General features: G+C 35.6%; 1 long non-coding RNA gene across 2 annotated transcripts in view; it reads left to right on the top strand.

Annotated features, from left to right (window-relative positions):
- LOC129045470 (uncharacterized) overlaps positions 1-16,237 on the top strand; it is a 196,556-nt gene that overhangs the window by 41,188 nt on the left and 139,131 nt on the right. The window contains exon 3 of one of the 2 annotated variants that reach the window (XR_008505235.2): positions 11,440-11,483. The exons of the other annotated variant lie outside the window; for it this stretch is intronic. This is a non-coding gene — a long non-coding RNA (uncharacterized LOC129045470). The remainder of the gene's footprint in view (positions 1-11,439; positions 11,484-16,237) is intronic. 2 annotated transcript variants of the gene reach the window in all.

Here is a 16,237-nt window from a genome sequence, read left to right on the forward strand (position 1 = left end):
TTCAGTATTTTTAGGTAATTTTTTTTTTTTATTTTGTCCAGAGGGTATAATTGTTAATCTGCAGGAAGATGGTCCAATAAGAGTTCCTCAGCTATTACCAGAAAGGGAATTCTCGATTTAGGAAATGTAACTATGCCAAGGTTTAGGGTTAGTTGATTTAAGCATATTATATCTATCTATCTATCTATCTATCTATCTATCTATCTATCTATCTATCTATCTATCTATCATCTATGCTGGGTGTTGTAGTATGCTATAATTTAAGGATGATGCAAGGTACTTTAACTCACCCCTTTAAAGTTTATTTTTAGAGTAATGCAAAGTGATGAAAAGAGAAGTTTGTCTTAAATATATGACTTAAGTATGCTGTTTATTTGTGTCTGGGTATAGGTGTGTTCTCCAAAATGGTAGTCATGCTACATGTAGCTACTTAAATTTAAAATAAAGTAAAATTGGGGTGCCTGGTGATTTAGTTGATTGACTCTTGATCTCAGCTCAGATCTTGATCTCAGAGTCATGAATTCAGACCATGCGTTGGGCTCCACACTGGCCATGGAGCCCACTTAAAAAAAAAAAGATAAAGTAAAATAAAAATTTAGTTCCTCACTTATACTACCCACATTCTAATTACTCAATAGCTACATCTGGCTAGAGGCTACTGTCTTGGATACAGAAGAATAGTATATTTCCATGATCAGGGAAAGTTCTACTGGACAACACTGTTCAATAGAATGCTTCTCTGTCAAGCAGACAAGTATACTTAATTGGAAATTGCATGTGTTCAGTCGGTCATCTGAAATCCACAGGGATAGAGGAGCCTGGGTGGCTCAGTTGATTAAGCACCCAACTCTTGATTTCAGCTCGGGTCATGATCTCAGCATCGTGAGATCAAACCCTCAGTTGGGCTCTGTGCTGAGTGTGGAGCCTGCTTAAGATTCTCTCTCTCCCTCTGGCCCTCCCCTGCTCTCTCTCTCTCTCTCTCAAAAAAAAAAAAAAAGAAAAAAAGGAAAGAAAGAAAGAAAGGAAAAATGAAATCCACAGGTACAGAATCCATTACCCACTAGAGCCATACCTCAGTGGACACCGATGTTCACTCTTTTGTCACATTGGCTATTTTTTCCCTTTGTGGATTGACACACTACATATGTCACTCCTTTGTTCCTGTGAAATATCTCTGTGGTCTTAAAAGCAGTAGTAGTTTCAAAGATTTATTTTTATTGAAGACTTAACTATGTTCTAGGCACTGTGCTCTGCACTTCATCTGCATTAGCTCGTGTAATCATTACAACAACTATATGTCATAGATGTTATTAGTATCTCCATCTTCTCAGTGGGGAAGCCAAGACAGAGAGTTAGGTAACTTTCTCACAGTCCTGTAATAGGTGAGGAGTGAAGCCAGGATTTAACTGTGGAAGAATAAGGGAAGTGGAAGAATATTTGATATTTTGATATTCCCTGTGGGAAACTTCAAATTAAAACTTGAAGACAACACTGCTTTACTTTCATGAAAAGAAGTACAGCAGAAAAGAATTACACAGAAATTAGTCACATCTTTTTAGACTCTTATCAAAAACTTGTTATGTATCATGCCTTAGCCAGTTATATAAATTCCTCATCTAGGAGTGTTTGTGGAAAAATATTTATACTGCCTTCCCTTTCACCTCTCTCTGATGCCAAACTTCCTTTCAAATTACCAGCTTTGAAATCACAGTACATTTTTCTGATTCTGACCCATATCACTCTCCATACCCAGGGCCCTCATCCTATTTTATACTCCTGTAACAGTATAATTTTTTGTTTGTTTTTAATTTTCTATTTAAAGATGAGTTACATTTTAATACCTCATATTAAATGTGCATTTCCATGTTTTAAACTTCTTTATTCTACATAAAAGAATTCCTTTGCTAAATGAATTTATTTTCATTCGGAAGGTTTCATTTTTTTAATTAGTATGTATTGATTGTACTTTTCCCCTGATTGCTTTTCCACCATTACCCTTTTTTGTACTCCTTAACATTATATTAGAAATGTTTCAATGGCTTTGAACTCTTAAATTTAACAATGAGGTAAAAGTTTCCTTTTCTAAGGAAGTGACCCATCCAAGAGAGGAAGCACTGTGGTCACAGTGCTGAAGCTGGAGCCCAGAACTGCTTTCTTGCTCTGTTTGTTATTTCTCAACTACTCTACCGCTTCTTGCTACCAGAAAATGTGACTTGGTGGTACCACCAGCTCAGGCCTCATCAGCCCTCTTTAGAAACAGAATAGACTGAACTGATTGTCTAAAGCTCCTTTAGATCTATATTTGTTACAAAAGAGTAACATCTGTAAAATATATTTTGCCCAGCAAAGGAAAGCATGACTATTATTATTGTGACATACTGTTTCTTAGATGTGAAGAGAAGAGTACTCTAAGGAGTACTCTAAAGAGTATTTGGTAAAGGGCGCCTGGGTGGCTCAGTTGGTTAAGCGACTGCCTTTGGCTCAGGTCATGACCCTGGAGTCCTGGGATCGAGTCCCGCATCAGGCTCCCTGCTCAGCAGGGAGTCTGCTTCTCCCTCTGACCCTCCTCCCTCTCATGCTCTCTGTCTCTCATTCTCTCTCTTGCAAATAAATAAAATCTTAAAAAAAAAAAAAGAGTATTTGGTAAAATATAACACCAAAACCACCAAAAAAAACACCCAAAAAATCTGATTATCAAGTAGAACAAAGATTTTACAGTGGTCCTTGGCCTCACATAAATGAAGGGAACTTGTTCTCATCAAAACATTCCTTGCTTATTATATAGCCATCATATAAAAAAGAAAAAACAAAGAGAAAAAGTCTGTAGGGAGATCCAGTAGCTTCAAATTACTTTATTTATTGTATTTAGAGACAAAACCAGGAGATCCCTTATAATTCCATCATGAACCACAAGAACAATAGTTTTAGAAACATATAAATTTCCCCTTTGATATTCAGCTACAAGGAGATCTTTGAAAGAACTTTCCAGCCATACTTATTTTGGAGATGCAGCTGGATTATTATCCACATGTGGCAGAAACAGGAAGGCCTCATTTCCTCAACATTTTCCCACTCTGCTCTTCAAAGGGAGTGTGAAAATATTTTTATAAAAGAATGGGATTCCCTGGGTTTCCTAATAGTTGAAATTAGCTGCTCTTCATTAAAGTGTTACATTTGTCCCTCTGGGTGGAGCACCTGTGTTTTGGTAACTCATTTTTTTAAAAGTCAAAGACATTATGATTACTTGATGAATATGTATAATTGCTGTAGATTTTTGTGAGTCTCATAGCAGATCAATGTATTACCCATTAAAAGAATCAAGGGAAACTCTACCTTAAACAGAAAATTGGAAAAATCAATCACTACTCTATTTAGAAATGAATTTCTCCATTATGATAGCATATCTAATTTAGGGTGATTTATGATTTACTTCTTTTTCTTTTACTTCTTTGAATTTTAACTTTGTCAATAATAAATATTTGTTGTATGATAAAGGAGGAGAAAGAACAAGAAAATGAAGCATTTACCTATTCTATTTTACTCATGAGACAAAGAAGGCCAGATTTAACAACCTAAAGGACTTTAGTTGAATCTTCAGCATATCATTCTCTCTGATAGATGTATTTCACCATTGTTATACCATCTAGATAAGTGTTGTTCAACAGAACTTTGTGGTGATGGAGACATTCTGTGTCTGTGCTACGCAGTACTCTAGCCACATGTGGCTAGTGGCTACTGAGCACTTACAATATAGCTATTGTGACTGAGGAACTAAATCTTTAGTATAGCCAGGTATGGCTAACGGCTTTCATATTGGACAGTTCAGACTTAGATATATCCAAAATAAAAATCAGTCATAGGCATCTAAAAAGTATTGTAGCACTGTTTGTGATTACACAAACCTGCATTTATTTATACATAGTTGTTTGGATGTTTATTTTCTCTATAAATGATTATATGTGTCTATAAAATGGAAGTCCATATTTATTAAAAGTAAACTAGAATCATGTTGTAAAACTATTAGTTATAGGAGAAAGTAGGAATAATACAGGTGGGGCACCTGGCTGCTCAGTTGGTAGAGCATGTGACTCTTAATCTCAGGGTTGTGAGTTCAAGCCCACGTTGGAGGTGGAGTTTATGTTAAAAAAAAAAAGAATAATGTGGGTCAGAATTAAAAGTAAATACTACAACAATCTTCAAAATCTTTAAGAGAGTCACAGCCATTGTCCTTGATTCTAACAATTCAGAAAAGCTCAGGTATATGTTAAAACATGTTAGAACCTCAACAACTCTAGTAGTAGGGGAAGGAAATAAGCTAGGAGTAAGTGGGACAGAGATTGGTGAAACTTTCATCTGTGGGACCTGACCGTGCATGAATAGTGAGAGATGTACAGCAAGAATGACCTTGATTTTAATGGGGGTCACTATGGAAGGAGGTATATGTAAGTGTAAGCTAGTATCATTAAAATAATTAGGTCTTTGAATTTATGAATAGGGAACCTTTAGTCATATTCTTGCTTCTGGTAGCTGCAGTGGGTTTTTGTAAGCCATAAGACGAAGAATCAGAGAGAGATAGGCGTGAACATTGGGGAATGCCTCAAGACTTGAGGAGTAGGCTAGGCTATGAATAGAGTTCGTGCTACTCCCAAGGGCAGTGGACAATGTGCCAGGACATATTTTGACATATTTGACCAGTAGAATGGTTTGCATTTTTTGGTGTTGAGAGGAGGGGGGATGGTTGTGATGGAAAGAGAAACAGCAGTCCAAATTGGTAATTGCTACCCTATTAATAATTTTTTTTAAAAAGTAAGTTTCATGAAGAAAGAGACTATATTTGTTTAACTCCCGTATGTCCAATACCTGATGCAGAGCCTTGCATGTTGTTGGTACTCTACAAATGTTCATTAGATGAATAAATAAAAAGGCTTTTTAAAAGAAGTTGGATCTCACAGAGAGGATGGCCTCCTGCATTGGTCTGGATGTTGGACTAGATGACCTTTAACATCTTCCAATTCTGAGATGACATGATTTCATGACTTGATATTAGTTCCAGCCAAAACTTCTGGATATGAAGCTAATGTAATTTCTTAGGATCTAAGCATTATTTGCTATAACAACATAGGTATTGTTTGATCTTTTAAAAATTAACAGAAACATGTTAGTTGACTTTAATAAAGCATCATGTTTTCAGGATCAAAGTGAATCAACAGATTTTGGTTGTTATGAAGTTCAGTGTTTTGAAGTTCAGTGTTTTACTCTATTATTTTCAAAACCCTCTAAGATATCAAAGTGAATCAACAGATTTTGGTTGTTATGAAGTTCAGTGTTATGAAGTTCAGTGTTTTACTCTATTATTTTCAAAACCCTCTAAGATATGACTGAGGTATTCATAACTGATCTGGATCAGCTCAAAGAAAATTAGTAAGGTAAAATTTCTTTGGGATACATTTCATCCTCTTTAACACTTCTTTTATTCCTTTATCCACTCTTGTCTGTCAGGAAGCACCCAATGCTCTCACTTTTCCTCATCCACCTAGTTTGACAAATCTCTTCCAAAGCTCCTATCATGTCAGATCTAAACTTGTTAGCATTGATTACACAGCCCTCCAGGGTCTGACTTTGCCTATCTGCAGGTCCATACTGAGGCATCTTGTATTTGATGAATCAGTGTGTTGAGCTGTGTCACATCTCTTTTCCTCTACATGGTACAGTCCCCCCCTGCACTGTACTTGCAGGCTGTGAATAAGTTAAGGGGAGTGAGCATAACTTAGTTATGGAGCTCAGATGGCCACTCCAATGGAAATGCCATGAGGGTAGAGACTCTGTTTTGCTTACTACTGTAACCTACGAGTTTAGAACAATATCCAGCTTACTGCAGTTGTTCAATGAATGTATCTATACATCCAGTATCTTTCATAATAGAGAGACTTAATTATTTGCTGAATGACTGAATGGTTCAGAAGTTCTAGGTTCTGTCCTGGATGTACTAGCACTCCATGCTTGATCTTAAGAGTTAATCTGGTTGTGAAGTTTACACTGAAATTTCCAGGTTCTTCAGGACCAGAAGGACTTTAATAAAGGCTACCTTCTATTGAGGCGTTGACAGTGTATTAGATACTGTTCTAAGTATTTTACATGTATTAACTCATTTTTTATTAATTCATTGTTATTAACTTGTAACATTGTGAAACAAGCATTATTATCCCCATTTTACAGATGATGGAAATGAGGCACAGCAAGTCTACATGATTCTCTAAGGTCGCACAACTAGGGAATACAGAGCTGGGAGTCAGGCAGTCAGTGTGGTTTCAAAATCCCTTCTCTTTATCTCTGTATTAGCTGCTTCTTTGTAATGTCTTTATAGTCATTTTCTATATTACCCACTTTTACCCCTGGTGATGCCTTAGTTGTAAGTTGCAGAAAACCCATTTCAAAATGTAGAGGATTTATTGGCTCATGGAACCAAAATGTTCACAGATAAGTCAGACTCTAGATAGCTTATCTGGGTTATGGTTTGGTTCCCCATGATTCTCACAGCCCTGTATTTCTCGAGATGTCAGCGTCATCCTCAATTAGGTGGAGGAAATGGTAGGGAATTGACTATGGTTGTTCTAGGAGCTATCCTCTAGAGGAAGAGACATTGTCTTCAATTGTTCCCCTGAAGAGAAAACTGTCACAGAACACCTCCAAATACTTCTAGCCTCACAGACAGAAATTAGGTCACATACCCTCCAGTACCAGTGGCCAGTGAGTGAATGGGTTTGTGCAGATCAGTGCATGCCTGAACTTCCTGCCTCACCTCTAGATCCAGTGATGAAGTCAGCTTTCCCTGAAGTACGTGAATTTCTTATGGAACATATGAATAAACAAACTGAAGGTGGTTGTGGGGGAGATGGAGGAATGGATAGTAGGCAGGGAACCCCAATTCTTACTACATTCCTCATTTTGAGGATGCTGGTCCTCAGAGATATGGTGACTTATCACAAAGTTGGTTAAAGATCCATTTATTGTTGAGTTATAAATTTCTAAATTACAAGAATCTTTTCAGGAAAAAACATGTCTTATTAAAACTCTTCAGGGGAAATAACATTTATCTCTAAATTTTTACAAAATATGAAATTAAGACTACTAAGAAGTTGGATTTTTTTAGTTAAATATGAGAGAAAACAGTTTGAAAATAAAACTGAATGTTATATAATTCTCATTGAATACTTAGTAATATTTATAATTATAAAAACAGTGTATATACTACTATGTAGTAAAATCTGCAACATAGCTTACTAATTTAGATTTGATTTTCAATTTTGCCATGAACCCCTGTGCAAGTAAATATGACCAAAATCTTTCTGAAAAGTAGGTGGTTAGGATATATCACAGAATGTCTGCTCATCAGCCCATTGAAATCTCGGTTCTTCCATGTTTCACTGAAATTACATATGCCATGTTTAAAAGTGACCTCAAAGCTAACTCCAATAGACGTGCATTCATATGTTCACTTATTTGATAAGTTCTATAGTTGAGCGCCAAACTCTTGGGGATAGGGTGGTGGGTACTTGTCAGTTGTATGTGAATTCTCTGTGGATTCTCAGGATTTCTTTCCTGAGAGGCTTTCCCCTAATTTGTGCCTCCCTCCTTTATGGAGCCTTCTTATAGCCTGCCACCAGAACAATTTTTATAAAACTCAAATTCAGTTATACCTTGTTTTTTTTTTCTGGCCCCAGTATAATTAACATACAGTGTTATATCAATTTCAGGTGTACAATATAGTGATTCAACATTACTCAGGGCTCATCATGACAAATGTACTCTTAATCCCATCACCCATTTCACCCATCCCCCCAACCACCTCACCTTTGGTAACTTCAATTTGTTCTCTATAGTTGAGTCTGGTTTTTTGTTTGTCTTCTTTTTCTACGTTCATTTGTTTTGTTTCTTAAACAAGACAAGTCATATGGTCTTTGCCTTTTCTGACTGACTTATTTCACTTAGCATTATATCCTCTAGATCCATCCATGTTTTTGCAAATGTCAAGATTTCGTTCTTTTTTTATGGCTGAGTAATACCATTGTATGTATATATACCATATCTTCTTTATCCATTCATCTATAGATTGACACTTGAGTTGCTTCCATATTTTGGCTATTTTAAATAATGCTGCAACGAATGTATCTTTTTAAATTAGTGTTTTCATATTCTTTGAGTAAATATTCAGTAGTGGAATTACAAATCATATGGTAGTTCTATTTTTAATTTTTGAAGAATTTCCATACCGTTTTCCCCAGTGGCTGCACCAGTTTGCATTCTCACCAACAGTGCCCAAGAGTTCCTTTTTCTCCACATCTTCACCAACACTTTGACTTTAGCCATTCTCACAGGTGTGAGGCTATATCTCACTGTGGTTTCGACTTGCATTTCCCTGATGATGAGTGATGTTGAGCATCTCTTCATGTGTCTGTTGGCCATCTATATGTCTTCTTTGGAAAAATGTCTGTTCATGTCTTCTGCCCATTTATTAATTGGATTATTTGGGTTTTTAGTGTTGAGTTACATTAAGTTCTTTATATATTTTTGGATATTAACCCCTTATCAGATATGTCATTTGCAAATATCTTCTCCAATTCAGTAGGTTGTCTTTTTGTTTTGTTGTTTCCTTTGCTGTTCAGAAGCTTTTTATTTTGATGTAATTCCAATAGTTTATTTTTGCTTTTGTTTCCCTTGCCTCAGGAGACATTATCTAGAAAAAATGTTGCTATGGCGGATGTCAGAGAAATTACTGCGTGTGCTCTCTTCTAGGATTTTTATGGTTTCAGGTCCCACATTTAGGTCTTTAGTCCATTTCAAGTTTAGTATTGTGTATGGTTTGAGAAAATAGTCCAGTTTCATTCTTTTGTATGTAGCTGTCCAGTTTTTCCAGCACCATTTCAATTATACATAATTTCTGCTTAAATAATTTCAATGGCTTCCTGAGATTTAAAGGAAAATATTTAAAATCCTTACAGTAGCTTACAGATGTTTTCACAAGACCTGAATGTGACTTCCCAGCTACATCTTGTATCACTCTTTCACACATATACCCCCAAACCTGCCCACTTTGCTTTAAATAGAGATTTTTAAAAAAATACTGTGCCTTTGTACATGCTGGCCCTTCTGGGAGTTCCTTTCCTGTACTTCTCTATTTACCTAAATCCTATTCATGCTTCAAGAACCAGCTCAAATATTACTTATTTTGTGCCTGCTTGTGCAAACTCTGTAGGCAGAGTTAGTTATCATTTATTATATTCCCATAAAACTTGATGTGACCCTATTGTTCCATTTAATACATCACATTGTAATTTTTTTTTATATATCTTTCTTGTGAAATGAGATAATGTTGGTCTTTGTAACCCTGAGTTATCATTTTATCAATATACTAATCTGACCAATGAACACTTTTATTGTTTCTAAAAAATATTTTCTGAGTACTTTTTCTAGGCCAGTCACTGAATTCATAGTTAGCTCCAAAATATGGCATGAGGACTTCATTTTATTTTTAATAATCCAGGTGCTTTTTGAACAGTTTGATGTTTATTTTGGCTTTGGTGATCTTCCAAGATGTATCAGAGTGAGAAACGCCACTGCCAGAAGTTGACTGTGTAGTAGAAATTTTTTCCCCTGTATATAAAAATATCCTGATAAGACAAGTGTGATTTGATATCCTTCCAACATACTATTTATGATGATGGCAATTCAATATTAAAATCACTGGCATTTCCTTCCTTTCCTCCTAGATAATTCTTATGCCTCTCACATAATTGAATATAACAACGTTCAATTTTTTATATTTCTATCTGTAGATTATGGACTGCAAAAATTCCAGGGAGAAAAAAAGAAAATATCTTCATTTTGAATTAACACTCTTATTTGGCCTTCAGATTATAAAATTTTATTAGGAGCTTTAGTGAATCAGTCCAGAGTTCTCTGATTGATTCATGAAGCTGAAAAATGTATTTCATGAAAGAAAAATTGTGGTACACTTAAGTGATTTTTTTAAAAAGTTCCATTGAAGAATAAGCCTTGGGCTCATAACTCCTAATTCTGAATCCATCAAGGCATGCTGCTTCTGTTCATGAATATTTTTATTTTAAATATGCACAAAGTATGAAAAGCTTATGCTATTTCCCTATTATAAAAAGAGTTAATTATGAGCACTACATTGAAAAATCATTAGATGATATTTCAGAATAGCACAATAGTTCAATCATTTTCTAGTTACTATGGAATGTATTCATCTTCCTTCTAGTTAATGATTTTAGAAGTGGAATTGGACTTTCAAATTTTCAAGAAGTACTTTGTTGTAACTGATTTTCTTACAAAGAGAGTTTTGATTCTTCCTTCTTTACAATTACTGGTTCTTGCCTAGAGGATGAATATATTCCATCAAAGCATAAAGAAATGCTATCCTTACCAAATAATTATTGTATCAAATAAAATTAGGACAACACTTACTAGGCTTTTAGTAAAATGAGGGTTTTAAAACAATCCAAAGCTAGGTTAATGCTGAATGATCATTTCACAGAGAATATAAAATTCCTCTGGTCATCAGCAGGGAGTCTAAGAAAGCCAGTCTGAATTTTAATGTTAATTAGAGAGAATTTAATCTTCCTATTCCTTTGTAAATAGATTGACAATACAATGACCTGTTGAGTTTTGTGCTTGTTAGTCCTGGATGTTAGAGCACTAGGGTGTGCCCTTTTGGGTCTCTGTCTCTCTGTCAAGCCTTGAGAAATGTAATCTGGTGGTACAAAGTGGAGCATTAAGGCAATGAAAAACAGTGTGACAGGCATAATTGTTTTAATTTGTCCCTGCCAATTGTCAGTAACAGGCCTTAGACTGCACCTGTATCTCTACGAATTGGACTAAGGATCTCACCACACACACAAAAAGAGTTAACTATGTGAGGTGATGGATGCATTGATTATCTTGACTTTGGTAATCCTTTCACAATGTATATGTATGTTAAATCATCACATTGTACACTTTAAATTTGTACACTTAGGTTTGTCAGTTATTCCTTAGGAAATCTGGAAAAAAATAAATACAATAAAAAAGATATCTGAACAAAGGAAAGACCCTTCCAGGAAAGAGAATTTAATGTTTCATCAATCAGGCTAATCACAGCCTCTCTTGAGCTAACCAGTTGGCCTACTCGAAGTACTAGCTCTGCTGTCCCTACATGAAGACAAACTACAGCACACCATGCAGATCAGACTCAAGCTAATAGCACATTTGAGACAATCCTACTCAGTGTTATTGCAGAGACAAGAAATGTATAGCAAGATGGCATAGGAAGTATTAATTTGTGGTGGAGTTCAAATATAACTGATAAATATAGTTCAAATATAACTGATATGAACTTTTTTCTTTCCCTGTTCAACTGATGCCTTCTTCCTATTGGGCAAGGAGGGAGGAGTGCACCTGCTGCTCAGGGAAGGAAGACCCCACAGGTGAGAACAAAGCACTTCTACATTCTATATCCTAAGGTTTTATAAGGCAAAAGCCATCTCAGCTTAAGAGCAAAAGGATTTGATGTAGGTCCACTAGCAGGGAGAATAGGTGTCTTTCTGCTCTTCATACTAGATAAAGAAACTTCAGAGGAAGAGGAGAGTTTAGAAATTAAGTAAATTAGTATTGTAGTGACCACATGTTTTGTTATTCCCCATTAGGAGTCTGGTTTGTGGGGAAGTGTGGCATGGGGAGGAGATGATATAATTAACTTTAAGTAAGAATATGAGAATAAATGGTCTTGTGCCCTTACTACTCATCGGGAATCTCGAAAGGCAGCAGCCTCATATATGTAGAACACTCTACTAGGGATAGTAAAATGGCGTATCTGCATTTGGGAGAAGGGACAAGTTGACCAAAAGATCTTGGGACTGGGAAAGCAGTAAGCAGGATCATACCAGCAATGGGTAAGGATGAGCAATGATAAAGTGCCAGGTGACCCACCCACTGACAATTATTCTCTGAGTGTAAAATATGTTTCACACATGCTCCTCAGTTCCACATGAATCAAGTCACATCATTAAAAGGGATCTCAGCATACGATGGAGAAAAAGGAAGACTCCAAAGGCTTTTTGTTCCCATCATCGCTGTAGGGTGGCAATTCCACATATCCCCTTGACTAAGGAATATGGATTAGGGATAAAACAGGAACACATATACCTTAAATGTGAATGAAAAAAAATTGGGTTTGGTTTAAAGAAATCACAGGATTGGACTAAGAAAAATGGAATTTGAATAAACTGAGATTTTTTTTTTATTATGCAGATATAGGAGTTCATGAGAGATAATGAATTTGTTAGATGAAATAAAATTATATGTTCACAAAACTGGGAATTTTGTGGACCATTGTGTGAAAAATGTACACACATGTAGAATAATTAGCAGAGAGCAAGGTGGAGTGTGTGTGTGGTTGTGTGTGTGTATCCAGAATAGTTACTCTAGAAAGCAAGAGTTTTGTGAAATTCATGTCAGGAATGCTGTCATGATTAGATTAAACCTGATCATTCATAAGGTGCATAATTATAAAACTGTATTTGACGTTACTGAGCCAGTTATCTCTTTTCCTTTTCCGTGTTTCTGTTGAAATCTGAAAGTTTTTTTAGCAATGTTTTTCCTTGTAATGAAGGGTAGTGAGCATATGTGTTGGCTCTGATGAGAGAAAGACGGATAGAGAGATAGAGACAGAGGGAAACAGAGAGGTCCTAGGAGCAGCAAGAAGCCCCAAACCCAGAAGACGCGCTGCTGCTAGCATTCTGCTCTCTGCCTAGTAGCATAGGTCACCCTTCCTTTATGATAACCAATTGCAAAATCCTATGATAAATGCCTGAAATCACACAGAAGCAAAAAAGGGATTCTAACACACCAGGAATCACGAAATAATTGAGAAAAATAAAATTGAGGAAATTGAACTAATGGAGAAAACAGAAAACTTAAAAAAATCATTAATATCTTCAGGGACATTGAAGAGATAGCATATCAATAAAACAAGAGAAGGAGGTTCCAAGAATAAAAGATTTCAAGAGGCGCCTGGGTGGCTCAGTCGGTTAAGCCCCTGCCTTCAGCTCAGGTCATGATCCCAGGGTCCTGGGATCAAGCCCCACCCACATTGGGCTCCTTGCTCAGCAGGGAGTCTGCTTCTCCCTCTATCCCTCCCCCTACTTGTGCTCTCTCTCTCTCTCTCTCTGTGTCAAATAAGTAACTAAAATCTTTAAAAAAAAAAGAATAAAAGATTTCAAAAAATAAAAAATATGAGAATCAAAATTTATATCAATGACTAACAAAATAAATCATAGCAATACTAATATCAGGTAAAATATAATCTAAGGAATACATTAATTTAACATTGCTTTCCATTTCATCCTTAGTTCTAAATTAATTCTTCACATACTATTGTACACCATGGGACAGACTCTATCTTGTTCACTATTGTGTCCTAGCTAATTACCTTATACTTAGTAAGTACAATAACTTTTCTTTAATTTAATTGAATTTAACCTAAATCACATGATCTCCTTTTTCAGTAAACTAGATTGAGGAACCATATAACTTAGTTTTCTGTGTGTGTGTGTCATTAAGGGATAAATATAAGTGAAAATTTCAAACTCTTTTATAGCAATTTCATATATATATTGATGCCTTTTCTAGTTCTGTGCCTCAGCCTTATTAATTTGCTTCTGGAATGCTATTTTAAATTTATCTTTATGATTATATTTCTAAGGTCAAATGACTCACAGCTACACTGGGTCTGTAAAGGCTATGGTGACATTGGCTTTAAGCCCAGATAGAAAAAAAATGCCTTTGACTTCCAGTGAGTGGAATTTCTGAGTCACACATCCTTGCCCTGCTTCATATGCAGATGTATCCTCAGAAGATGAGAGCCATTCTGAAGAGGCATTTCCCTGTTTTGGTCAAGGGTCTCCAAAAACAATTAATTATTTAATTTCTTCTAAAGGTTTTTGTTTTGTTTTGTTTTGTTTTTGTCTTAGTGCAGTATTCTAAGAGGTTCATTTCAGGAGCTCTTGATGTATTTATCACCTACTTTTCTAATGAAATTCACAAGGACTTAAGAAATTATTATCTAGACCTCAACTTTCTAGTCCCTGAGGAAACAGATGCTGCCAATAAGACTGTAGGAGTATCCTACAGAAGTTTGCTATGTGATGACTTTATTGTGACAATGTGTTGATTTCTCTTGAAAGTCAAATCTATTTAGTGAGATTATATCATTTACACAAAGGGGTAATAACTAAAAAACACACCCATCCAGTGGAGACAGGGAATTTTTATAATCTAGTCAGACTTTAAATCTAGAACACCCACATATTATGTCAAAATGCATCTAATAGCAGATTTGCAGGTCCCTGCTCTACTGGTATTACATTTATGATCCAATATATTCTAGCATCCCAGAACCTTATAGCAGATTCTCTTTTCCCAAATCTCTCAGACTTTGGGATTTTTGTTCATTCAGTGTAGATTTATTGAGTGTTTGCTAAGCACCAAGCATGGCTCTATGCACCATGGATGCAAAGATGAGTTAGAAACACTCTGTGCCAAAGAGCTCATATTCTAGAGGGATAAAGTCATAAATAGGTAACTAGAAGTAATCCAATGGTTCTGTCACAGAAGTATACTCATGGATATATGGAACTACCAAGAGGAGAACTCCATCTTATTTGAGGATTTGCAGAAGACTTCCTGTTGGATATAATAATGACACCAAGTTAATTAGGTGAATAGTTGGCAGGAGGCCATTCCAGAGAGATTAGACCATACATGTTACAGCATGGAGGCAGGAAAGCATGGTATGCAAGGGAATTACAAGCAGTTCAGTGGAATAAGGGATGGCAGAAGTGGTGAATAACAAACCTGGAAAGATGGAGGGCCGTATGTGCAATGGTAGCTTTAACCTTATCTTGTGAGTTAGGTGGACCAACATGGTCATATCTTTATTTTAAATCTTTTCCCACCTGTATGTGTAGAGAATGGATTTGAAATCCAATTCTGGAGCCAGGACCATTTCAAAGGCTCTTACAAGGGATAATGAGATGTTAAGCTAAGGATAGAGAATTGGGGTAGACTGGTCATATTTTTAAGATATTAAAACAGCAGGACTTGGCATTTATATATGGGTATATTAAAGAATATGGATTCAAGAATGATTCTGAGATTTTTATTATGGGTGACTGAATGGATTGTAAATTAGATATTTGAATATGGGGCTCTGAAGATAAGTCTGAAATGGAATACTAGTGTAAGTTTCTTAAGCATGTAAGTTTTAGTAGAACTCATCACCAAGAAAGAAATTGGAGACCTCCATCTTGTGTTCCAGTATATTTTCTAGAACTTGTATCTATTTTATCTTGGCAATCATGACTTGAGAAAAACATAGTTATTCTTCTACCTAACTCTCATATACTGTTGTTAGAAATATACAATGGTAAAATCAGTTTGGAAAACAATTTGGCAGTTTTTTAAACAGTTAAACAAACTTGCCATGTGATCTAGTCTTTCCACTTCTTGGTATACCCAAATAAAATGAAAGCATGTATTCATGCAAAAACTTGTACATTTATGCTAATAGTGGCTATACTTATAAAAGTAAAAAACTAGAAAATCCAAATATTCATTAACTAGTAATGGATAAATAAACTGTGGTATATCCATGTAATGGAATGCTACACAACCAATAAAAATACTACAACATGGATGAATCTCAAATAATTATTCTGAGTGAAAGAAGCCAGATAAAAATGAGTACATACTATATGATTTAATTCATATAAAATTCTATAAAATGAAAACCTATGTATCCTGACAGGAAGCAGATCAGTGGCTGCCTGGGAGGGGAGGAACAGAAGGGAGAAATGACAAAAGGACACAGGGAAACTTTTGGAGGTATAAAGATATTTATATTTTTTTGAACAAGAGTAGGTGAATTATTTTGCCAACATGATAATATATAATTCCTTGACTGAAGTAGAGAGGTGTTACATTTTGACAAGAACATAGTCTTAGATAACAGTTCCTTTTTGAAAGGTGAAAGATTCTCTCAGTTATTATAATAAATTTAAGAAAAGTGCATGGACACTAGCACAATAGTCATTTTTGAATAAAATTTTAAGTAAAGGTCTTTCCACATGGGTTTTGGGGGGAAGGGTGACAAGATGAGAGAATATGTTCTCTGCTCTTATTT

The sequence above is a fragment of the Mirounga angustirostris genome, unplaced genomic scaffold, assembly GCF_029215605.1.
Source record: "Mirounga angustirostris isolate CCGP_5_RB_7025 unplaced genomic scaffold, mMirAng1.0.hap1 SCAF_12, whole genome shotgun sequence".
NCBI classification, from domain to species: Eukaryota; Metazoa; Chordata; class Mammalia; order Carnivora; family Phocidae; genus Mirounga; species Mirounga angustirostris.